Source organism: Pelodiscus sinensis, chromosome 6, assembly GCF_052426305.1.
Source record: "Pelodiscus sinensis isolate ZL-2025 chromosome 6, ASM5242630v1, whole genome shotgun sequence".
NCBI classification, from domain to species: Eukaryota; Metazoa; Chordata; order Testudines; family Trionychidae; genus Pelodiscus; species Pelodiscus sinensis.
The window spans coordinates 87131694-87152500 of NC_143057.1; positions in this window are offsets into that span (position 1 = coordinate 87131694).

The window sequence follows — 20807 nt, forward strand, 5'->3', positions numbered from 1 at the left end:
AATGCATAACTTGATTGGAAATAATTGTCATAAGATTTCACCGAGAGAGAGAATTTAGCAAGATTTTAAAGGGAACTGGCCATTGAAATAGGCAACAAGCATATAAAAAGTTACAATAGTTAATGCTAAAGAGACAGTTTAGGAAGGGATGTAAAATCTCAGTATTGAGGTTTTAAACATATTTTATCCTCTTCTTTGGATAGGTCCCACTCTGTCAGGAGTGGATGCAAGCACTGGCTCCCACATGCTTCTAAGCTCCCTGAATCTAAATAGTTACTGGTCATTATTTCTTGCTCAGGTTCTCTAAAGAATACTTTGCATGGGGCAGCCTCATGCCTGATACCCTTCTTGGGCTGCAGAACTCTGCAAACCAGCTACCATAGACCCCCCAAACCAGTGCCTGAGCCCTCCAAGGCCCCAATTAGATATCCTCCTTCAAAGCTCCATCTTACGTGAGAGCTCTGAGTTTCTTGTTAACCCATTCAGGGACAACATGGCAGAAAAGCAAGGAACACAGACTTACCAAAAGAATTTGTTAATCACATACACTTTACTTTATCAAAGCATGCTGGGAAATTATAGATCTTTGAAAACAAGCCAAACAATTTTGAAAGCAGCCCCTCAAGTCTGATTTCATTTCAGCTGTGAGTTCTGCATTTGGACAGATTTCTTAGGCTAGAAAGCCCTGCCTGTCTCCTTAGCCTTGTCTTCTCAAGTGATCAGTCCCTTACATAGAAAAGCACTCCTCTTTTAAAACAGTCTCTGTCCCTCTTTAGTCTACATGCTTTCATTGTGAGTATTCCTGGTTCCAGCCCGCTCCCCTCCTCAGACTCCCTTTCTTTTGTGTAGAGAGTCATTCAAAGCAGAGCTAAGCAAATCACTGGGGGTATGTCTACACTACCCTCCTAGTTCGAACTAGGAGGGTAATGTATGCATACCGCACTTGCTAATGAAGCCCGGGATTTGAATTTCCCGGGCTTCATTAGCATAAGCGGGGAGCCGCCATTTTTAAATCCCCGCTGCTTCGAACCCCGTGTAGCGCGGCTACACGGGGCTCGAACTAGGTAGTTCGGACTAGGGTCCTATTCCGAACCGAGGAGTACCGGTAGTTCGGAATAGGCACCCTAGTCCGAACTACCTAGTTCGAGCCCCGTGTAGCCGCGCTACACGGGGTTCGAAGCAGCGGGGATTTAAAAATGGCGGCTCCCCGCTTATGCTAATGAAGCCCGGGAAATTCAAATCCCGGGCTTCATTAGCAAGTGCGGTATGCATACATTACCCTCCTAGTTCGAACTAGGAGGGTAGTGTAGACATACCCTGGTTTTTCAGTTCAGTGGGCCAAAGCAACCGTGAGGGGAAAAAAAGGCTCATTTTGAAACAAAACTGATTTTTTTCTCACTGAAAATCCAAGAACTGCAAAAAATGTTGCTTATGTCAATTTGAATCAACATTTTCAAAACAAGTGGTTAATTTTTAAATGAAATTTCAAACCAGCTCAATGCAAAAATGTTAAAATGAATTTTTTGAAAATTTTTTACTAATTTTTATTCAGTCGAAACCATTAGGTTGAATTTGACCCACATTTGTGAATAGTTTGGTCATCCTGAAATTGCATTTTTTGGCTGTGATGGGGTGGACAGAGCCCAACGTTCCTGTTGGAGGCCTTACAGCACTCTGCCCAGCAGCAGGAATAGCGGAGAGGTCCTCCAAGCAGGTCAGAAGGGCAGCCTGGTCTGCAGCCAATCAGGGTACGGCAGGCTGCTATACAAGGAGCTGCCAAGTGACAGCCAGGAAGTTCCATCCTGGAGCTCAACCTGGCAAGACCTCTGGGCTCACTGGGAGCATCAGCACCTGAGCCAGCTCCAAGTGGGAGCTGGACCTTTTGAACTAAGCAAAGCTAGATCCTTTGGCAGAAGGCTAGCCTAAGCCGGCTTGGAAGAACCCCAGGCAAGGGGGGAACTCTGCACGTCACCCACCGATTGGACTGTGCCTCTCCTTTGAGCAGGTGAGATAGTGGCTAAAAGGGTCTCAACAATTAAGTGGCACTAACGGATGGGACTGAACCTGTTACATGGGCAAATTTACTATTCGTTGAAAAATTTCACACAACTTTAATTTAAAGTCAATGGCCCTACAGTTATTGATAAAACATTTATTTTAATAAGGAAGAGTCATTCAACACGGGTGATTTCTGTCTCACAATTTCTTAGGCATTGTCTTTCCACAAGTTGTCCACCTCTGGCTACAAAATGGATATTCTAATCAACAAAGTAGGTTGCAATGTAACATGAAGGTCATGCTCCAAAATGAAGGACACAGTACAAAGTGGAACCCCTGAAAAGTATTGCACTTGAAAAACAAAATGGAGTTCACAAACTGACATACACATATCCACAATGTCACAATAGCTATACATGTTTTATTTTATAAGTGAGATAAAAATAGAGTTGATGTTATTTATGAGAAGACTGTTGATTTATTGAGCCCTGCAAATTCACCAATATCCACTTTCTATCCACAGATATCCGCATCAATGCTGTGGACCATTTTTGTAGACTGCATATGGACGTGAAGCTAAATTTTATATCTTAAAGTCCTGCAAATCTGTGGACTTTGTATCCACAGATCACGTTTGTAGACAGCAGATCAGATGCGGATACAAATTTTGTGTCTGTGCAGGGCTATGTTGATCTAGCCAACTTTGGTTTTGTCTGACTAAAAAAAATGTAAATGAAAAGGAAGATGCAAAATAAAAAAAGCCCTTAAGACACATATGAATTAATATATTTTCTACTAGAAGTGCTAAATCATTGAGTAAATCAAGTTTGCTGCACAAATCCTTTAAGTTATTAAAACAAATACATACATACATACAATAATTTTTCCAAAATCTGAAATCTTTTCTATAACAAGGTGAACCAAAATGATTTCTATTTTTAAAGTAGAACTCACCCACATATTTTACATATTCTTCAGGTATATTTGAGTTGTTAGAATTTTTTCCATAGAGCACCTCCTACTATGTTTTTAGTGTTCTGAAACAATCTTAAAATACACACTTGGCCAAATTCTCCCATTGGGAGCTACACACATCCATACAAGGGCAGAATGTCACCCGTTATATTCTATTTCTACTCATCATCTAGGATAATAATTAGGAGAAATTGTGGCATCTGAAGTAAGTTAAATGTAATTTAATACAGTTTGGGATTAAGTAATTTTAAATCTTATATTGTGTGAAATTTATAACTTTGAATTTTAAGATTTTCCTTCCTTCAATCAAGGAGAGGATACACATTCAGTACTAGTAAAATAATCTTTTTGCATATCTACAGAGACCATTTTATATAGAATTAAATTGTGGTGCAGATGGAATCTTTATTACATTTACATGACCCCATAAAGATAACATTAATAGTTCCCAAAAGAGCAAAACCCTCCTTAAATTTGTTAATTATTTTCCCCCAGTTATCCTTAGCCATATCTTCCAATACAGTATTGATCTAGATACTTAGATATGTCAGATTCTTAGCAATCCACATAAGGGAGTGCATGACCTATAAGGAGAGACTGAGGGATTTGGGTTTGTTTAGTCTGCAGAAGAGAAGAGTGAGGGGGGATTTGATAGCAGCCTTCAACTTCCTGAAGGGAAGTTCCAAAGAGGATGAAGAAAGGCTGTTCACAGTACTGATGGATAGCAAAACAAGGAGCAATGGTCTCAAATTACAGTGGGAGAGGTCTAGATTGCATATTAGGAAAAACGATTTAACTAGGAGGATGGTGAAGCACTGGAATGGGTTACCTAGCGAGGTGGTGGAATCTCCATCCTTAGAGATTTTTTAAGTCTCAGCTTGACAAAGCCCTGGCTGGGTTGATTTAGTTGGGATTGGTCCTGCCTTGGCCAGGGGGCTGGACTTGACCTCCTGAGGTCTCTTCCAGCTCTATGATTCTAAGTCCCCCATTGGGCAGAAAGGAAGGATTGTGGGGCAGATTCTAGACAGAGGCCAAACTATGGATAATTATAAATGAGGAGAATCAATTATTTAATTTGTTAGCAAAGCTAGACACAAATTCAGAAAGCTGATCCAGAGATGTGTCAGTTACTTCCCTGCAGCCCAGAGTACAACCATCACTTGCCCTCCCCTGGGGTGATATTACAAGTGCTCTTCTTCAGGATATCTGCAAAAGAGGCAAGTGAGGTCTAACATCCACTGCAGTAGTGGATATTAGCTAGCAGTAGTCAGTGACAGTATTGAATCAACATTTTCTACAGTCATTGAGACTAAACCCCCTTTCTAATCAACAGTGCCCAAGTTTTGAGGCCTCTATGACCCTATCTTCCATAGCTACGGTAGCAACCACTGTGCTCTTCCTCCGCCATATCTTCAGTGGATTGTCAATAACTAAGGACCTCTGCTAGGGTTTATACTGGTATTAGACCTGAGTGGACCTGGCCTATGGTATATAGTGGAGATAAAAAAAATGAACATTGGTTGCATATAAGAATTCCTCTAATTACTTCCAGTAGAAACTTCAGAAATATTAGATTCCATTACAATGGTTGCAAGATTCCAGCAGTGGTGGCCAAATTTGTCATCTTGTGCTCCTTTCCATACCAGTAATGTAATCTGTCCATCCTCCTCCCTTCCCCTCATTACTGCACAGTTGGCTCAGCAGAGGAGATTGGGTAAAGGAGGAGCTGGGGTCAGAACTTGGGATGGGGGAGGAGCTGGAGTTGGGATGGGGGAGACAGAGCTGGCATGGAGTGGAAAGGGAATGAGCACAGTGCTGGGCTGTGGCTGGGCCAAAGGTAGAGTGGAGCTGGGGCTGGGGACAGACTGGACCTGCAGCTGGAGAGAAGGGCAGAGCAGGTCTGGGTGACACTTCCTCCCTGCACCCCATGGGCACTGGCCAGGGCCCCACTATATGCCCCCCCCCCCAAACATACCTCTATACACCCCATGCCTGCCAGAGTTTGGTGTTCACTGTTGTAGAGATGCCAGAACCAAAACAAAAAGAGAACAATGAGAGAAGCCTACATTGTTCCTAGATTTTAGTTCCTTAATGAATACAAATAGCCTGTTTGAGCTAGTGTTAAAAAAAAAGAAATATTTTAATAAAATAACTTAAGGTAATAGTCTCCTCATTTTGTTTTAGAATTTGTCCCTAAAAATCCAATCAGATGTACCTGGTGGAACTGAAAATTAGGATATGTATGCAGCTAAGAGTTCTGAGTAAAATCTGGATCATAGCAAAAATCGATTCTTATTCTGCCACCTACTAAAAAATACAGTTAAACATATCTACATGTCCTCTGTCCTTACAATGTCAGAACCCAAAAAAGGGATTTCAGGTTATCCAAACAGAACTGCAGATTTTCACTGACTCTGTCTAGACTGGCTGCTTGAATTTCTGCAAGAACATTGACTTCCTACTGTCTGAAATCAGTGCTTCTTGCAGAAATACTATGCTGCTCCCGTTCGAGCAAAAGTCCTTTTGCACAAAGCTTTTGCGCAAAAGGGCCAGTGTAGACAGCTCAGATTTGTTTTGCGCAAAAAAAGCCCCGATCGTGAAAATGGTGATCGGGGCTTTTTTGCAGAAAAGCACGTCTAGATTGGCACGGACACTTTTCCGCAAAAAGTGCTTTTGCGGAAAAGCGTCCATGCCAATCTAGACGCTCTTTTCCGTTAAAAGCATTTGCGGAAAATCATGCCAGTCTAAACGTAGCGATTGGCTGTGTCTAGACTACAAAGAAGTTTCGAAAGAGGATATGCAAATTCTGATCTCACTTTCAAAAATGAAAATTGTTGGGATGCAATTTTTTTTGGCAACCCCCCCTTTTTCAAAAAGTCACTCTTCCTCAAAAAATGAGGTTTACATGGCTTTTGAAAAAGGGGGAGGTTGCCAAAAAAACCGCATCCTGACTACTTTCACTTTTGAAAGCTCTGCTTTCAAAAGTGTGATCGGAAGAAGATATGCAAATTCCCCAGAATTTGCATTTTCTCTTTCGAATCTTCAGCATAGTCTAGACGAGCCCATGAGAAAAGGGACTTCTGGATAGATTTCACAAGCATTATATTAGTCCATTCCTGAAATGAGGTAAGTTGCATGTCAGAGTATGTTGATTTGAAGGAAAGATCTCTCTGGCTCCATGTTATTCAGTTAAATCACAGATAAAAATGGAAAAACTAATACTCAGGGATATCATGTTGATTTGTGACACTCCTGTCAGTACTCTAAGTCCACAATCTAGCAAACAGCTTGTGTTCATACACATGTATTTTTTCTTCTATAGCAGATACAATATAGAACCTAGTCTTTTACTTAACTGTTTTAGACCCCTCTCATGGCTGAGAATACAACAGCATAGACATTGCTCATAACAAATGGTATGCATTCTGTTAATCTGTGTTTCGTTTATTCTTTGTCTAATGCATGAGGGGTGAAGGTATTTGTGATTTATGCAAGTGCAGCATGGAAGTGGGCTTGGGGAGGCAAAACCCACCTGCCAACCTGGGGACAGGTCATGTGATGCAGTATAGTCCTACACAGCTGCTACTCCACCCTGTGTATTGAAATAGCAGTAGAAGTCTCTCTATGTCATTTGCACAAATGGTTAGAGCAACTGAATCCTACTGGTTTGCCCTGACCTGACATCACTGCCAAATATAGGCCTGATCTAGTTTTTCCACTGATTTCAGTCAGTTTTGTTTCAGGGTCTATGTGATGGGAAAACAGACAGCTCTATTTGGTCTATAGTAGAACAGAAACCTCCATTGTTTTTCCTCAGGACAGTCCGCCCCCTTTACAACCCACATTGGGCATGTAGTGGTGCAGACGTCCTCACATAGGTCTGCTGCACTAGGGTGAACTTCTCACCCACACCAATTAGCTATAGCTGTATCATATACAGATGGATTTTTTTCCCATTTGTGTTTGTCGCTGAGAACCATAATGCAATAAAATTCCTTGCTAATGTAGAAAGTGAGATTTTAGGCATGTACACATTATTTTTTCCTTTCATAATCAATGTACTGGAAGTTACAATACCTGTCCTTAAACTGTAGCTGGTTACCAACTTGAACATATAAACCCTTGCCCACATAACTACTGCATGAGTAAAGGTTTGGCAGAATAGACTAGGGGTCTAAACTACATGGCTCGGTCGATGGGAAATGAAGCCGGGATTTAAATAGTCGCGGCTTCATTTAAATTTAAATGGCTGCCGCGCTCTGCCGACCAGCTGCTGATCAGCTGTTTGTCAGCAGATCGGGGCAGTCTGGACGCGCCGCTGTCGACAAGGAAGCCTTTGTTGACCAGCGCAGGTAAACCTTGTTTCACGAGGCATACCTGCGCCAGTCGACAAAGGCTTCCTTGTCAACAGCGGCACATCCAGACTGCCCCGATCTGCCGACAAACAGCTGATCATCAGCTGGTCGGCAGAGCGTGGCAGCCATTTAAATTTAAATGAAGCCGTGACTATTTAAATCCTGGCTTCATTTCCCTCTACCGATCAGCATAATCTACATGGCTCCATCAACGGAGCCATGTAGTTTAGACACACCCTAGGTTTCTTGTCTTGCAGCATTGCCAACTCACAATTTCATCACAAGATTCGCAATATTTTTGGTTTCATTTAAGAATTTTTGTGAATTTCCCATTTCCGTTGTAAAGTTTTATCCTTATCCAAAATGGCCGCCATTCCCCCCCCACTATCAAAGAAACTGAAACCACAGGCTTACTTCAGAAAAATGGCCACTATGGCCTTTATTGTTTACTTGTCCTCTGCAAGTGAAAATGGGGCTGCCCAACAAAGATGGATGTGATCTACCACTTTTTCTGATGGGGATGTAGCCAGACAGAACCCCCCCCCCTCCATCTCCCCTCCTCTCTCCAAAATCCTTGGGAGGGAGAATCTGTGGGAACGAAACTCTGTCTTCAAGGCTCCAGGGCCTCTAGAGGTGCTGGAATAACTATGGCCCTGGATGCTAGACAGAAACCAGATAACAGTGGTATTTGGGCCAGCGGACGATTGGGGCCTCGGGCTGCCCTTGGCTGGTACCTGTAATTGATACACCTACACACCATCCCAGAAGAGGAATCTGCCGCCCCATCAAGAAAAGAATGTCCGGCCCTAATGATTTAGTTACCTCCACCTCACAGGTGCAAATTAAGCTTTGGCAACCCCCCGTGGGAACGGGCATCACAAAGCTGTTCCAATTTAACTGGCATTTTGATAAGAGAAGCGGCTACATGACCACAGGGGTATAAAGTGTGCCCCACTCTAATTGGCGATCCAACCATATACCTGCTGGTCAGGCGATCCTGGACCCCCGAGACTTTAGGGACACCTTCGTCTCACACCGACTGCTTCCCATTGGGATTGAGAGAAACACTGGCTTCGCCGGAGTAAGGGTCGCAGGGGTGAGAATATAGAATCGTAGAATACCAGGACTGGAAGGGACCTCGAGAGCTCATAGAGTCCAGTCCCCTGCCCTAATGGCAGGACCAAATACTGTCTAGACCATCCCTAATAGATGTTTATCTAATCTACTCTTAAATATCTCCAGAGATGTGGATTCCACAACCTCCCTGGGCAATTTATTCCACTGTTTGTCTACCCTGACAGTTAGGAACTTTTTCCTAATGTCCAACCTAAACCTACGTTGCTGCAGTTTAAGACCATTCCTTCTTGTTCTATCCTCGGAGGCCAAGATGAACACGTTTTCTCCCTCTTCCTTATGACACCCTTTTAGATACCTGAAAACGGCTATCATGTCCCCTCTAAGTCTTCTCTTTTCTAAACTAAACAAACCCAATTCTTTCAGCCTTCCTTCATAGGTCATGTTCTCTAGACCTTTAATCATTCTTGTTGCTCTTCTCTGGACCCTCTCCAATATCTCCATCTTTCTTGAAATGCGGTGCCCAGAACTGGACACAATATTCCAACTGAGGCCTAGCCAGCGCAGAGTAGAGCGGAAGAAGAACTTCTCGTGTCTTGCTCAAAACACACTTGTTAATGCATCCCAGAATCATGTTTGCTTTTTTTGCTACAGCATCACACTGCTGACTCATTCAGCTTGTGGTCCACTATAACCCCTAGATCCCTTTCTGCCGTACTCCTTCCTAGACAGTTGCTTCCCATTCTCTGTGTGAAACTGATTGTTCCTTCATAAGTGGAGCACTTTACATTTGTCTTTATTGAACTTCATCCTGTTTACCTCAGACCATTTCTCCAATTTGTTCAGATCATTTTGAATTATGACCCTATCCTCCAGAGCAGTCGCAACCCCTCCCAGCTTAGTAGTATCTGCAAACTTAATAAGCGTACTTTTTATGCTAATATCTAAATTGTTGATGAAGATATTGAACAGAGCCGGTCCCAAAACAGACCCCTGCGGAACCCCACTTGTTATACCTTTCCAGCAGGATTGTGAACCATTAATAACTACTCTGAGTATAACTACTCTCCAGCCAGTTATGCACCCACCTTATAGTAGCCCCATCTCAGTTCTATTTGCCTAGTTTATTGATAAGAATATCATGCAAGACCATATCAAACGCCTTACTAAAGTCTAGGTATACCACATCCACCACTTTTCCCTTATCCACAAGACTTGTTATCCTATCAAAAAGCTATCAGATTGGTTTGACATGATTTGTTCTTTACAAATCCATGCTGGCTGTTCCCTATCACCTTGCCACCTTCCAAGTGTTTACAGATTTCCTTAATTACTTGCTCCATTATCTTCCCTGGCACAGAAGTTAAACTAACTGGTCTGTAGTTTCCTGGGTTGTTCTTATTTCCCTTTTTATAAATGGGCACTATATTTGCCCTTTTGCAGTCTTCTGGTATCTCTCCTGTCTCCCATCATTTTCCAAAGATGATAGCTAGAGGTGGTATCTGCGCCTCTAGCTATCAGCTCCTTGAGTATTCTAGGATGCATTTCATCAGGCCCTGGTCTGCTAGGTGTCTGTTCTGCATGCATTCAATAAGAGCTCAGAGAACCAAAGGGTTCCATGGTACCATTAAGTGACTCATTGTATTTCTGTCTTGTCTTTGTAGTGACTGTTATCTGTAACACAGCAGTAACATTTAACAGCTAAGCTTGCCTTGTAACAATAAAGTAGTAACTGTTAAGTCTTAACCTGACTCCTCCTGTTGCAGTAACAGAACTGAACACAATCAAAAGAACCATAGCCGGTTTTGCTATCTTGCCGCGGTCAGGGGTAAACTCTGTAAGAGCTGAGCGTTGAGTCATGCTGCCTCCACGGAGCTGGCTCTTGGGACACTCATTAGCCTCCCTGGCTGCCCGCTGTGAAGGGACTTTGTCCTAGCAGTTAAAGACTCGGGTGTGATAGGGCTCACAGACCACTCATTATCCCGGCCACCGGCTAACAGGAGGTGAAGACAGGATAGTCTAGGGATGTTGGGAACCCCATGCACACTATGGGTACATCTACACAACAGAGCTAAAGCCAAAATAAGCTACGCAACCTGAGCTACGTCAATTGCATAGCTTAAGTCAAAATTGGTTATGTTAGCTTTTGGTGTGGTCTACACAGCAGGAAGTCCAACTTCCTCCACTCCTTGTACAATGAGGGTTACAAGAGCCAACATAAGACGTCTTCTAGCTTGACATTATTTCAACATTATGTCGAAATAACTGCTTGCTCTGTAGACACGGACTATGTTATTACAGAATAACGTTAGCAGTGTTATTTCAGAATAACTATGTAGACATAGCCTATGGGAACAATAGGCTGGAGATAGGAGACTGAAGAACAACAGGGAATGAATCTACAGGAAAGCTGGGAGGAAGAATCAGGACAAGAAATAATGAGGATTAACAAGAATGGGGGGAGAGGAGCTAGCAGAAGAGCTGATAGGAGTGTGGTATGGCAGAGAGGAAGAACATGATGGATAAGTGACTGGAAAGAAATATTACTGCAGGGGGGATTCAGCACCACTGCACAAAGCAGAATTTGCACAGAATTAATGTTCTGTGTAGAATGTCAGCTTTCTCTGCAGAATTGGTGCTGCAGAACTGCTGGCTATAAATAGGGGGTTGCTGAAGCCAGATGAGACTGGCTCTTCAGCTGACAAATACAGGACACTGCCCAGAGGAGAGGAAAGAGGACCTGAAGGGTTCTGGGAAGCTGCAGTTCCCTGAAAGTCCTGAAGCGAGAAGGTAGTGTGCAGGAAACTACATACAAGCCTAGGACCCAGCTCCAGACTGTTTCTCTCTCTGACTCCCTGGGCTCTGGGGGAGGAAGGTGCAAGGGCATCTGAGACCAAGGAGCAGAGTTTCTCCCTAAGATGTGGCATGCGTGACACATCTAGACTGAGGTGCCTAACAAAAGCTAACAGAGAAACAGGAAGTGGATTGTTGTAGGAGTTTCTTTAACTCTTTAGTCCTGGGAGAATCTTTTTTGATGTCTATATTGTTAGACATACTTACTGACAGGTATTTTGAAATATATTACCAAAACTGAAACTGGCATGATTACATTATATTATTTTGAAAAATAAATTATGCAGAATTTTGCAGAATTTTAAAATGTTTGGAAAACTTTTTATTTATTTATACTTCAAGAGTAAAATATAGGAGGCAAGTAGTGTGGAATCATAGAAGAATGAGTGGATGGCTTGTATGCTCTTTCTAGTTGGGAAGGGAGTGAGAAAAGGATAGAATGGCACCTCCCCATACCATATCAGGGAATAGGAGAGGGTAAGTGCAGTTTTGTACAAGTAAATGAACAGGGAGGCCATGTTTTTATGTATGTATTAAGGTTACATTTTGACCCTGAGATGATTGCATGAAAATGGAGGTTATGTGGATTCCCACAATGGTAAAGAGAATCAAAAGAGGTCACAAATCTTTTTAAAATTATTATTCTTTAAAACCTCATGATTTTTAAGCCAGCCAGATGATTTGTTAGCATCTGATTCATGAATTGGGCCTGATTATACTGTATTGGGAATTCCTGAATGGATTATGGTTTGTTGCTGGTGCTGTGTTATTTTTCCATATTCTCATGGCTTACTTACTATGTGTAATGTGAAAACTAAGAAATTTAAAATAAAGAAGTATTTAAAAAAATGACACCTAACCCCCTCAACGTCTTGTGAAACTTGTATCTTAGGTTGGTTTTTCAGGCAGCTTGTTATGATTAATGGGAAGGAGGAGTTATGTGGTATTGGGGAGAAATGTGTTCCTACTTCAATTTAAATAACAACGTAACCTTGGCATCATCAACTAAAGTTACAGATGTTTCTCTTTCTTCTTGATTATAAAAGCCATTGGTTTTGAACAAAAGATAAAATTGCTATCAGAAACTGCTTACAGATGGCAAAACATATTCTGTTCTTGCTGGTAAATAATGACTCCAACTCCAATCCTCCAAGTGGTTGTGCAAGGACAGACTCCTGCACTGATGTGGAGTACCTCTGAATCTTATGTAAATCTTCCCTTCCCCCACAGTCAATTGCTGGATTAGGGCCTAAGAAGCTAAATCTTTACTGAACAGTGAGAATGAGGCACTTGTTTGAAACAAATGTCATAACCAGAGAGCTATATATGGGCCCAATCCTGTATTTATTCCTCATTCACAAATTCCCATTAACAAGCAACATTAGTACTTCATTATGCTCAGTCCCAACTGTCATTTAAAATAAAGATATAATTTCTTTCTCCAAATCCCCTTTGAAGGTCCCCCTTCCTATTAAAGTAAATGGGATTTTCACATGCAGGAATCACAGCAGTTGATCATTTAGGAAGAACTAAGACAGACATTTTTATGTTTATAATAATATATTGATCAACCCCCCACATTGCAGCAAAATACATTTGTTATTTGACTTATGTAAATAGTTTCTAATAGTGCTTTCCTCCTCTTCATTCAAAACATTCATTCTGAGATTCTTGCTCCTGAGACTTCCAAAACTAACCTAATAGCAGCATAAAAGCTATCTTCTCTTTCTTTCACAATTTCCTTTGTAGTAAAGTATTTTCAGTTACAAAGTCCATCACAAACCAAGTGTGAAGTAAAGAGGACATTTCTACATACCTTCAAGCCAAGACCCAGTCATTAACTCCTTTCCTATCTTCACTCTTAAAAAATGCACATTCCCATGGCTGGGTTCCTGCAAAATCATCATTAAATTTTACATTGGCTGATTCCTTCACAAAGACATACTAGATCTTGAGGTATTCTTGTCTCATGGCTTGAGCATGGGACTAAGAGCGGCTATTTTCTAACCCCAGCTCAGCAACTAGATTGTGGTCTTCGGCATTTCATTTTCCCATCTGTAATACAGATGTAATACTATTTAATTTACCTTCTCTGCCTTCCCGACAGCATTAAGATTAAGGCCTGTCAAATCATCATAATCAAACATGCATAGTCTAGTAGGACCATTGTGCCATCATGAATGTTCACAGTTAATGGCATCGTATCAGGTATCATGTATTGAAGTTCCCAGAGCTGGCTCAATCCTGAACAGCCACAAATCTTGGGGGGGGAGGGGAGCGGAGGGAGGGAGCCCCAGACGGTGGTGTCCTGCAGGATCAAGGCATGCACTCCTGTGTGCATTGATGGAGAGTGCTAAGGTCCTTTTGTCTATTCTGACAATATGGCCAAAGAGCATGTACTGCTGCTTTTGAATACAGCCACCAGCTGGAGCAAGGCCAGATCTCTGAAAGATAATGACATTTTGCACAAAGTCAAAGCACTTTCTGCCCAGGATTTGGTGCTGACAATGCATATTGACTGCCTCTAGCCTCTCCAAGTCTGCCAATAAGAGTCCAGGTGTCTGACCCATATAACAATACTGATAGTAGACGAGTTTTGATAGATCCTGATCTTTGTCTCAACACAGACATTTTTGTACCTGCAATCCCTTTCTGAATTTGGAAATAGTGAAATTGTTTTAAAAATATTGTCCAAAAATTTTCACCAACAATTTGCATGTACCAAATGTTACCCCCTTTACACTTTGTTAAAACCAGATTATGAAACTGTCTTCTTAAAGCAGGAAGTATAATGGAACTTTAGATATACTGTTACATCCAGTTTTGCTACTCGAATCCCCTGTAACAATGTGTAGTGATGACCTTTCTACCTTTCCTGTCATCTTATTTTGTTCTAGTTCTTTAAATTCAATGGCATGCCACACCTATCCAGTAATTTTCAACAATTTACACTAATGATTTTACATTTCCAAGATTGATAAATCTTGTGATGATTTCTTATTAAGGTTTCTTTAAAGACATCCTGGCTGGAAGCTGATTAATTTAAATAAATGTTTTGGAAATAACTGTACATAAGTAATTAGGCTAGAAGTTTGCCATTTCAGGATTTACTATTCTTTTAAAACCTCATCCTACTCCCATTGAAGTCAATGGCAAATTTCCCAATCTTTTAAATTGGAGCAGAATCAGGCTCTTAAGGTACATATTGCTTTAAGACTTAAATATCCAGTGAAAATTTTAAGAACAGTATTTCTTTTCCTATATAGCTATACAACTATATAGGTGATTAAAACTCTCACACAAGTGGGTATTCTGAATTTGAAGAACGTTGCAACAAACTCATGACTTAGGCAATGATGCCCTTCTTGAATTTTAAAAGCAGGGGTCTGCTCCTGCTCCGATTGAAGTGGTGACAAAATTCAGTGTCTTCAGCCGGATCAGATAATGCCATAATACTTATTTGCTGCTTTACATTGGGGCCTTTGAGCTTGATTCCATTCTTACATAAGGTGTGAAATGTTAGTTCAGCTGAAGTTAACCGTAAAGTTCCCATTGACTTCTATGGAGCTAGGATTTCACCCTGGTGTAATACCACTGACTTCAATGAACTGAGATCTAGTGCACATCAATGTATGTGAAATGAGAATCAGGTCCTATGTGTTCTTAAGCCATGTCTAAAAAGTAGGCAGTATTTGGTATGTGAGATAAGCATTTGATTAAAATATTTCTTAGGATTTTTCTCTGATAGAAAACACTGATGCAACCTTGCTGACTTCAGTGGCATTGTGTCACATAACCCAGAGGGGTTAGTTTTGCCCTTTATCCTCTGGGAAACTGCAATGTTTCATTTTTCAAATACAAATCTCATTTTGAAGGATATATTTTCCTTTTTCAGGAATTGAATGTTAACATAATGTATCAGTTATATTTATTCAGGCTTTGTCAACATTTCAGATTCTGAATTTCTCGCTTTTTCTATATTACTTCATTCCAACACACTATTCTGGAAATGAAAAGGACTTTCTAAGGCATTCAAATATTTATTAATATCAGTTCTAGAATTAAACTAGAAAACTCAACTAGAAATAGTCTTCCTATGTATGAATTACTATATAATATTTAAAAGAAATTCTAAAAGTTATACATATTTTAATTAATAATATATACAATTTTTAGAATATATACATATTTAAACCAGAGGAGATCCCACTGCACCTATGTTTATTGGTCAAGTATTACAATGTAATTTGGTCAGTCATTTTTTTTGTTTTTGTTTTTAGATCTATGCTGATGCCAGATACATTAGTCCTACTTGTATGGAAGTGACTGAGGTTATTGTAACAGGCTTCTATTTATTGTAAGTAGGAGCTCAGCTGGAACTGATATGTGTGATCATTGATTGATTGCCTGTCTGCCTGCCTGTGCATAGTGGACAGATACTCTGTTTCCTTTCAAGTACAGAAAGATTCACAAAACAAAGTTAAATGTTCTAAAATTCTTCAATGAATGGTACATAGGAGGTGTCTATTTTCTATCCCATCATTATTAAAATAATGTAATGGTCTGGTTTTAAACAAGAGAACTTAGTGTTAAGTCTACAGTTTGGGGCCTGATTCTGCTGTGCTTCATATATGCAAATCTGGATTAAATTATTCACTTCAATTACTTACTACAGTTTTACAAGAGTGAATTTGGACTCAGGCCCAGAGGAACTAACCTAAATCAAACAAATTTCTGAAGACTGAAGTATAATTTTTTTTCCAATAACATTACTAGGGATTTACACAAGTATAAATGACAACAGAATTTAGCTGTTTACCTTGTAACTTTTCCTTTATGCCTGACTATGACACGCATATATTTAAGCAAGCAATTTTTCAGATACTTTGGATTGCATTCTAATTTCACAGACGTACAACAGGAGTGAAAAATCTGTCTCCATGTGCAATAGGTGTAGACAAATGAGGAAGAGTTAAAGATTGACCTTAGCCTTAACTGAAAGTTAGATTGACAGAATACTATTTGCACATAGTTTTTAATTAACTCTTTGTTTGTATTATAATTATTGCAAGTCAATTATTTGACTGTTTAAATATTGACATTTCTTAAAATGTAAATTCATTCATTAGATTACAAGAGTGCGTACATACTATTGTGTAGAAGTATAAACACATTTAGAGTAAGCATAGTAGAAGTCTTTTCAAAAAGCATTTGGGCCAGATTTACAGAGATATTTAGACTCCTTACTTTCATTTAAATTAATAGGAGCTAAGTGCCTAAAAGACTTTACAGATCTCGGCCTAAATGTCTAATATTTATTTATTTTCAATTAATTTCAATTAGTTCAATACACATTTTCTAAGTTGAGATATGAGAATATAAAATGATTTTCATCAATGTGATTCTTTTCAATGATTAAAAACATTCAATCCACAACAAAAATATAGGAATGAATTTTCTGAAGGGACTTAGTAGAAGTTTGTCTCCAGCCTCCACTTAAACAAACTGGCAGTTGGGCACCTAACTCCAGTAAGGCCCATGGAAAATCCCAGATCCTCATTTCCCTGAGGAGACCCTGCAGTCCAAGTTTCATGCCAGAAAAAACATTTTTACATTCAAGTTAAAATCCCGTGCTAAATTCTTTGGGGCTACTGACTTTAATTTGTTGAGTTAGGCACACATGATTTCTAGTTTTATTGTTACAGAGATGCTGGTATAAATGAAACATTAATGGAATTGTTGGGTGCTTATGATGCCATTATACATGTTCTGACTAATAGAATACTACAGATTTTTGAATTGTTGAAAAGTTGTTGTTTAATTGCTTAGCAATAAAAAATTATAGTAATACAATCTAGTTAAATAGTTCATACAACATGGTGGCTATTGTATTATAATAGAGAAACACTTACTTACTGAGGGCAAAGTCTGTTGCTAGATGCATGCGTGTGGCTCCTATTGAATTCAGGTCATACTGTGAGATCAATATAGATGTAAAAACTGCTGATTCTCTACAATGGAGAGGATTAGTGACATGGTAATCCAAGGATTACAAGGCCCCAACACTTCAGAAATAGGTTTCAAGAGGAGAAGGGGGATTATCAGAAGTCCATTCATCTTCAGGAATATGTATTATACACTTTGACAAACATTTGATTGAGGAAAGTAACGTTTTAAATTAAAAGGAGCTTAACCTTTTTTTAAAGCTTTCTGCCCAAATGTATGTTGCTAGATGACATTGTACATAAAAGGAGGTAACATTTGCAAAGGTGCTTAGTTGCTTTTCAAAAAGATTACTTGGGCCAACAGATATGGCTGCAAAAGAATCAGAGGTGTGATGTAGGGCAGGAAGGAACCTCAAGAAATCATCAATCCAGCCTCCTGTGTTGTGATAGGTTCAAGCGAACCTAGATCAGACAGATGTTTGTCCAACAGGTTTTTTAAAACTTCCTGTTGTAAAGCAGGCTTTTTCTGACCATGGCCTTCGCGTATAGCCCATGCTGCCACACAAGGCCCCTTACAGAAAACCCAGACTCTGAGATACTCAGAGGAGCATGGGAAGCACAATGCAGTTTTCTGTGAACAGCATTTGACCTTACAGGCATCCTGAGACTCACAGGCACCAGAAAACAGGGAGGTGAGCATGACTAGATAGCGCCTAGCTGCAGTTACAGATAAGTCTCGTTTGACCATAGCTTGACCAGTCTAGAGGCAAGAGAAAAAGAAAACATAAGGTAATAAAACACAACTGTCTCACATTAACCAGGCCCCATCTAGTCCTGTCCACGAGGGGATCACGCATACATCACAAAAACTCCTATAGGGCAGTATTGTCATACTACCTCATCACTAGCCTATCAGGCCCTGCCAAATGCAGACCCTAGCATGGCATTAGACTTCGAATTTTGGTATAAAAGACCCTCAACCCTTTTGTTCGACAGAGGTTCCGTGTATTGAGGGCACGTGTCTTTTTTTTTTTTTTTTTTGCCCAGCTAAAGGATTGATCACCCTGAGGCTGCCTCCCCCCCCCCTTCGAGTCAAATATATTGGTGCACGAGTCCTGAGCATGCTCCGAGTTATAGTGTGTCTTTGTGGTGTTATCGTTGCTGGATTTGTAAGTATTTCTTACATGTATTAGTTATTGGTTTAATAGTTAAATTGTGTTAATTTCACTGTGTAATTCTGTAAAGTGTATCTAAGTTCTGTTAACCACACTGTGTAAATTGTATAATCTTGTGTTGTATAGTAGTGTTAGAAATAGAAGCCCAGGAGTTGTTAAGTTGTAAAAGTCGATTTATGACTAACTCCACCAGCTGCCCTAAAATAACCATAGAGGGGCTGGCTTTGGATGGAGTTTTTATCATTATATTGGCTTTGTTTTTGTATTTTTCGTTTGCATGCTGCACTGCCTTAAGCAAATTAGAGACAGTGATTTGGTATAGTTGAACTGTAATCAAAGAAGTTTGTAATTAGTTAAGTACAGCTAAGTTTAGGGTTTTCTACCCTGTAAAAGCATTGGGCAATTGCTAGTTTTTTAAATTATTTGCTAATTGTTTTGATTTAAAAAAAATCATTCCACTTAATAAAAATAATTTGTTTCACCATCATCCAGTAGTTTTCACTGGGTAGTCAGCTTTAACCGTTGAGGATCCCATCACAGAGCCAAAGTGTAACACTTCCAATAATGAAGATTCCACAATCTCTCCTGGAAGCCTATTCCAGATCTTAACCATCCTAATTGTTAAAAAGTTCCCCCCCAATAGCTAACCTAAATCTCTCTTGTAGATTAAGCCCATTACTACTTGCCCTGCCTTCAGGACCATGGAGAACAACTGGTCACTGTTCTCTTTATATGGTAGCACAAAAACCACCTTTTGTAGCACAAAAAAGCCTTTTGGTTATTGATTTCCTCCACTGCATGGTGAGTAGAGGGTGCAATATTCCTCTCCAGTGTACTCAGAATCTCAGAGGTGGGAAGGATAACCAAAGTACATTAGCTGTCCCCCTTTTGAGCGTTGGTGTGCAGTTACCATCTAACATGCATTAGTGAGAGGTTGTGAGTTGGACAAGATTTAGACAGAGGAAGACATCTAAGTGGTATCAATGTAAATCCATGATAAAAATCTCAATTTCATGTAGAAACCTTATTTCTGGTAGATGGGGAGCAGAGGAAATGGGAGGGATTGGGGAAGTAAAAATAAAGTACAAAGGTGAATGGTAGATAATGGCAGCATAGTTTCAGGGGTAGACTAGGAGTAGGTCAAGAGAACTAGTTCTCAGCGTAGATGCTCTGATAGACCCTGAATTGTCTTATGGAGCTAGGACATCAACTGATCAGGAAGGCAGCTGTCCTGCCCCCAAACCCTCTCCTTTAGAGGAGACAATGAGTCAGGAATTCCACAAATGTCCTGTCCCACATATCTTTTCTACTCTTGTGGACTTTCCATAGGAGGAGTTGAGACAGCCCTTTAGGGGAAAAAACACTTAGTCCCATGAAGTCATTAGGAAAGTAATAATCAAACTAGACATCTTACTTAGTTTCCAATTAAGAGGATCTTATAGACAATATAAAATTTGGTGTAAGCAAAAGGGCTAGTCATACCATATGAATAAAACAGAAAATAAAGATTTATTGCTAGTTTTCTCCTTTGTTATGGATTCTTAAGTACCTTATTTAGAAACACACCCATTTTTAGTTCCTTAAAATGTGACTTGGTTATCGTTTACCTTGGTTACTTTACATCTTTTTAGTTGTCTTTTCTTATGGCACAAGACAGGGATATTGTGAGGTACATCATGGTAGGCCATGTGGCAATTTAAAGAAACATAGGCTATAGATGGATAATTTGGTCAGCCATGTGATCTGTGGAATGACATGGGCCTGAATCTTCCAAATGCACACACATTTCATTTTAAACACGTAATAGTTCCACTGAAGCAAATGGGAACTTTATTTGTTGCAGTGTCCTGCTTAGTGAAGTAATGGGCCCCATTCTTCTCTCAATCCAATGTATCCCTCTTGACTTTTGTGGATTTTCTTTCAATGTACACTAACAAGGGAGAGGATAATAACATCCAGTGTGTTGCTATAACTTATTAAAGTTATTGAGCTCTGGCGATCTACTTAGCCCCATCTCTTTAGCAAACACCTGTCTTCAAACTGGATCCACTGAGCTGCATCCATCTGGATTACCCTTAGGCTACATCTACACTCCGAGTTTTTACAGGAGAAACTCATTAGCATAAGTCATGACATCATTAGCATTTTCTGCCATTTCTTTTTGCGCATGGGGTTTTTGCGCAGAAAGAAGCAGTGTAGCTGCTTCCATTTTGTGCAAAAAACCCATTTTGCACAATATCTTTGTCTCTCCAGGACAGGCATAAGAATCTTGCGCAAAACCGAAATGTCTACACTGCTTCATTTTGCAGAAAAACCCCTTACTCAAAAAAGAAATGGCAGAAAATATGCTAATGATGTTGTGGCTTATGCTAATGAGTTTCTCATTAGCATATTTTCTGCCACAAAAACGTGTAGTATAGACAAAGCCTTAT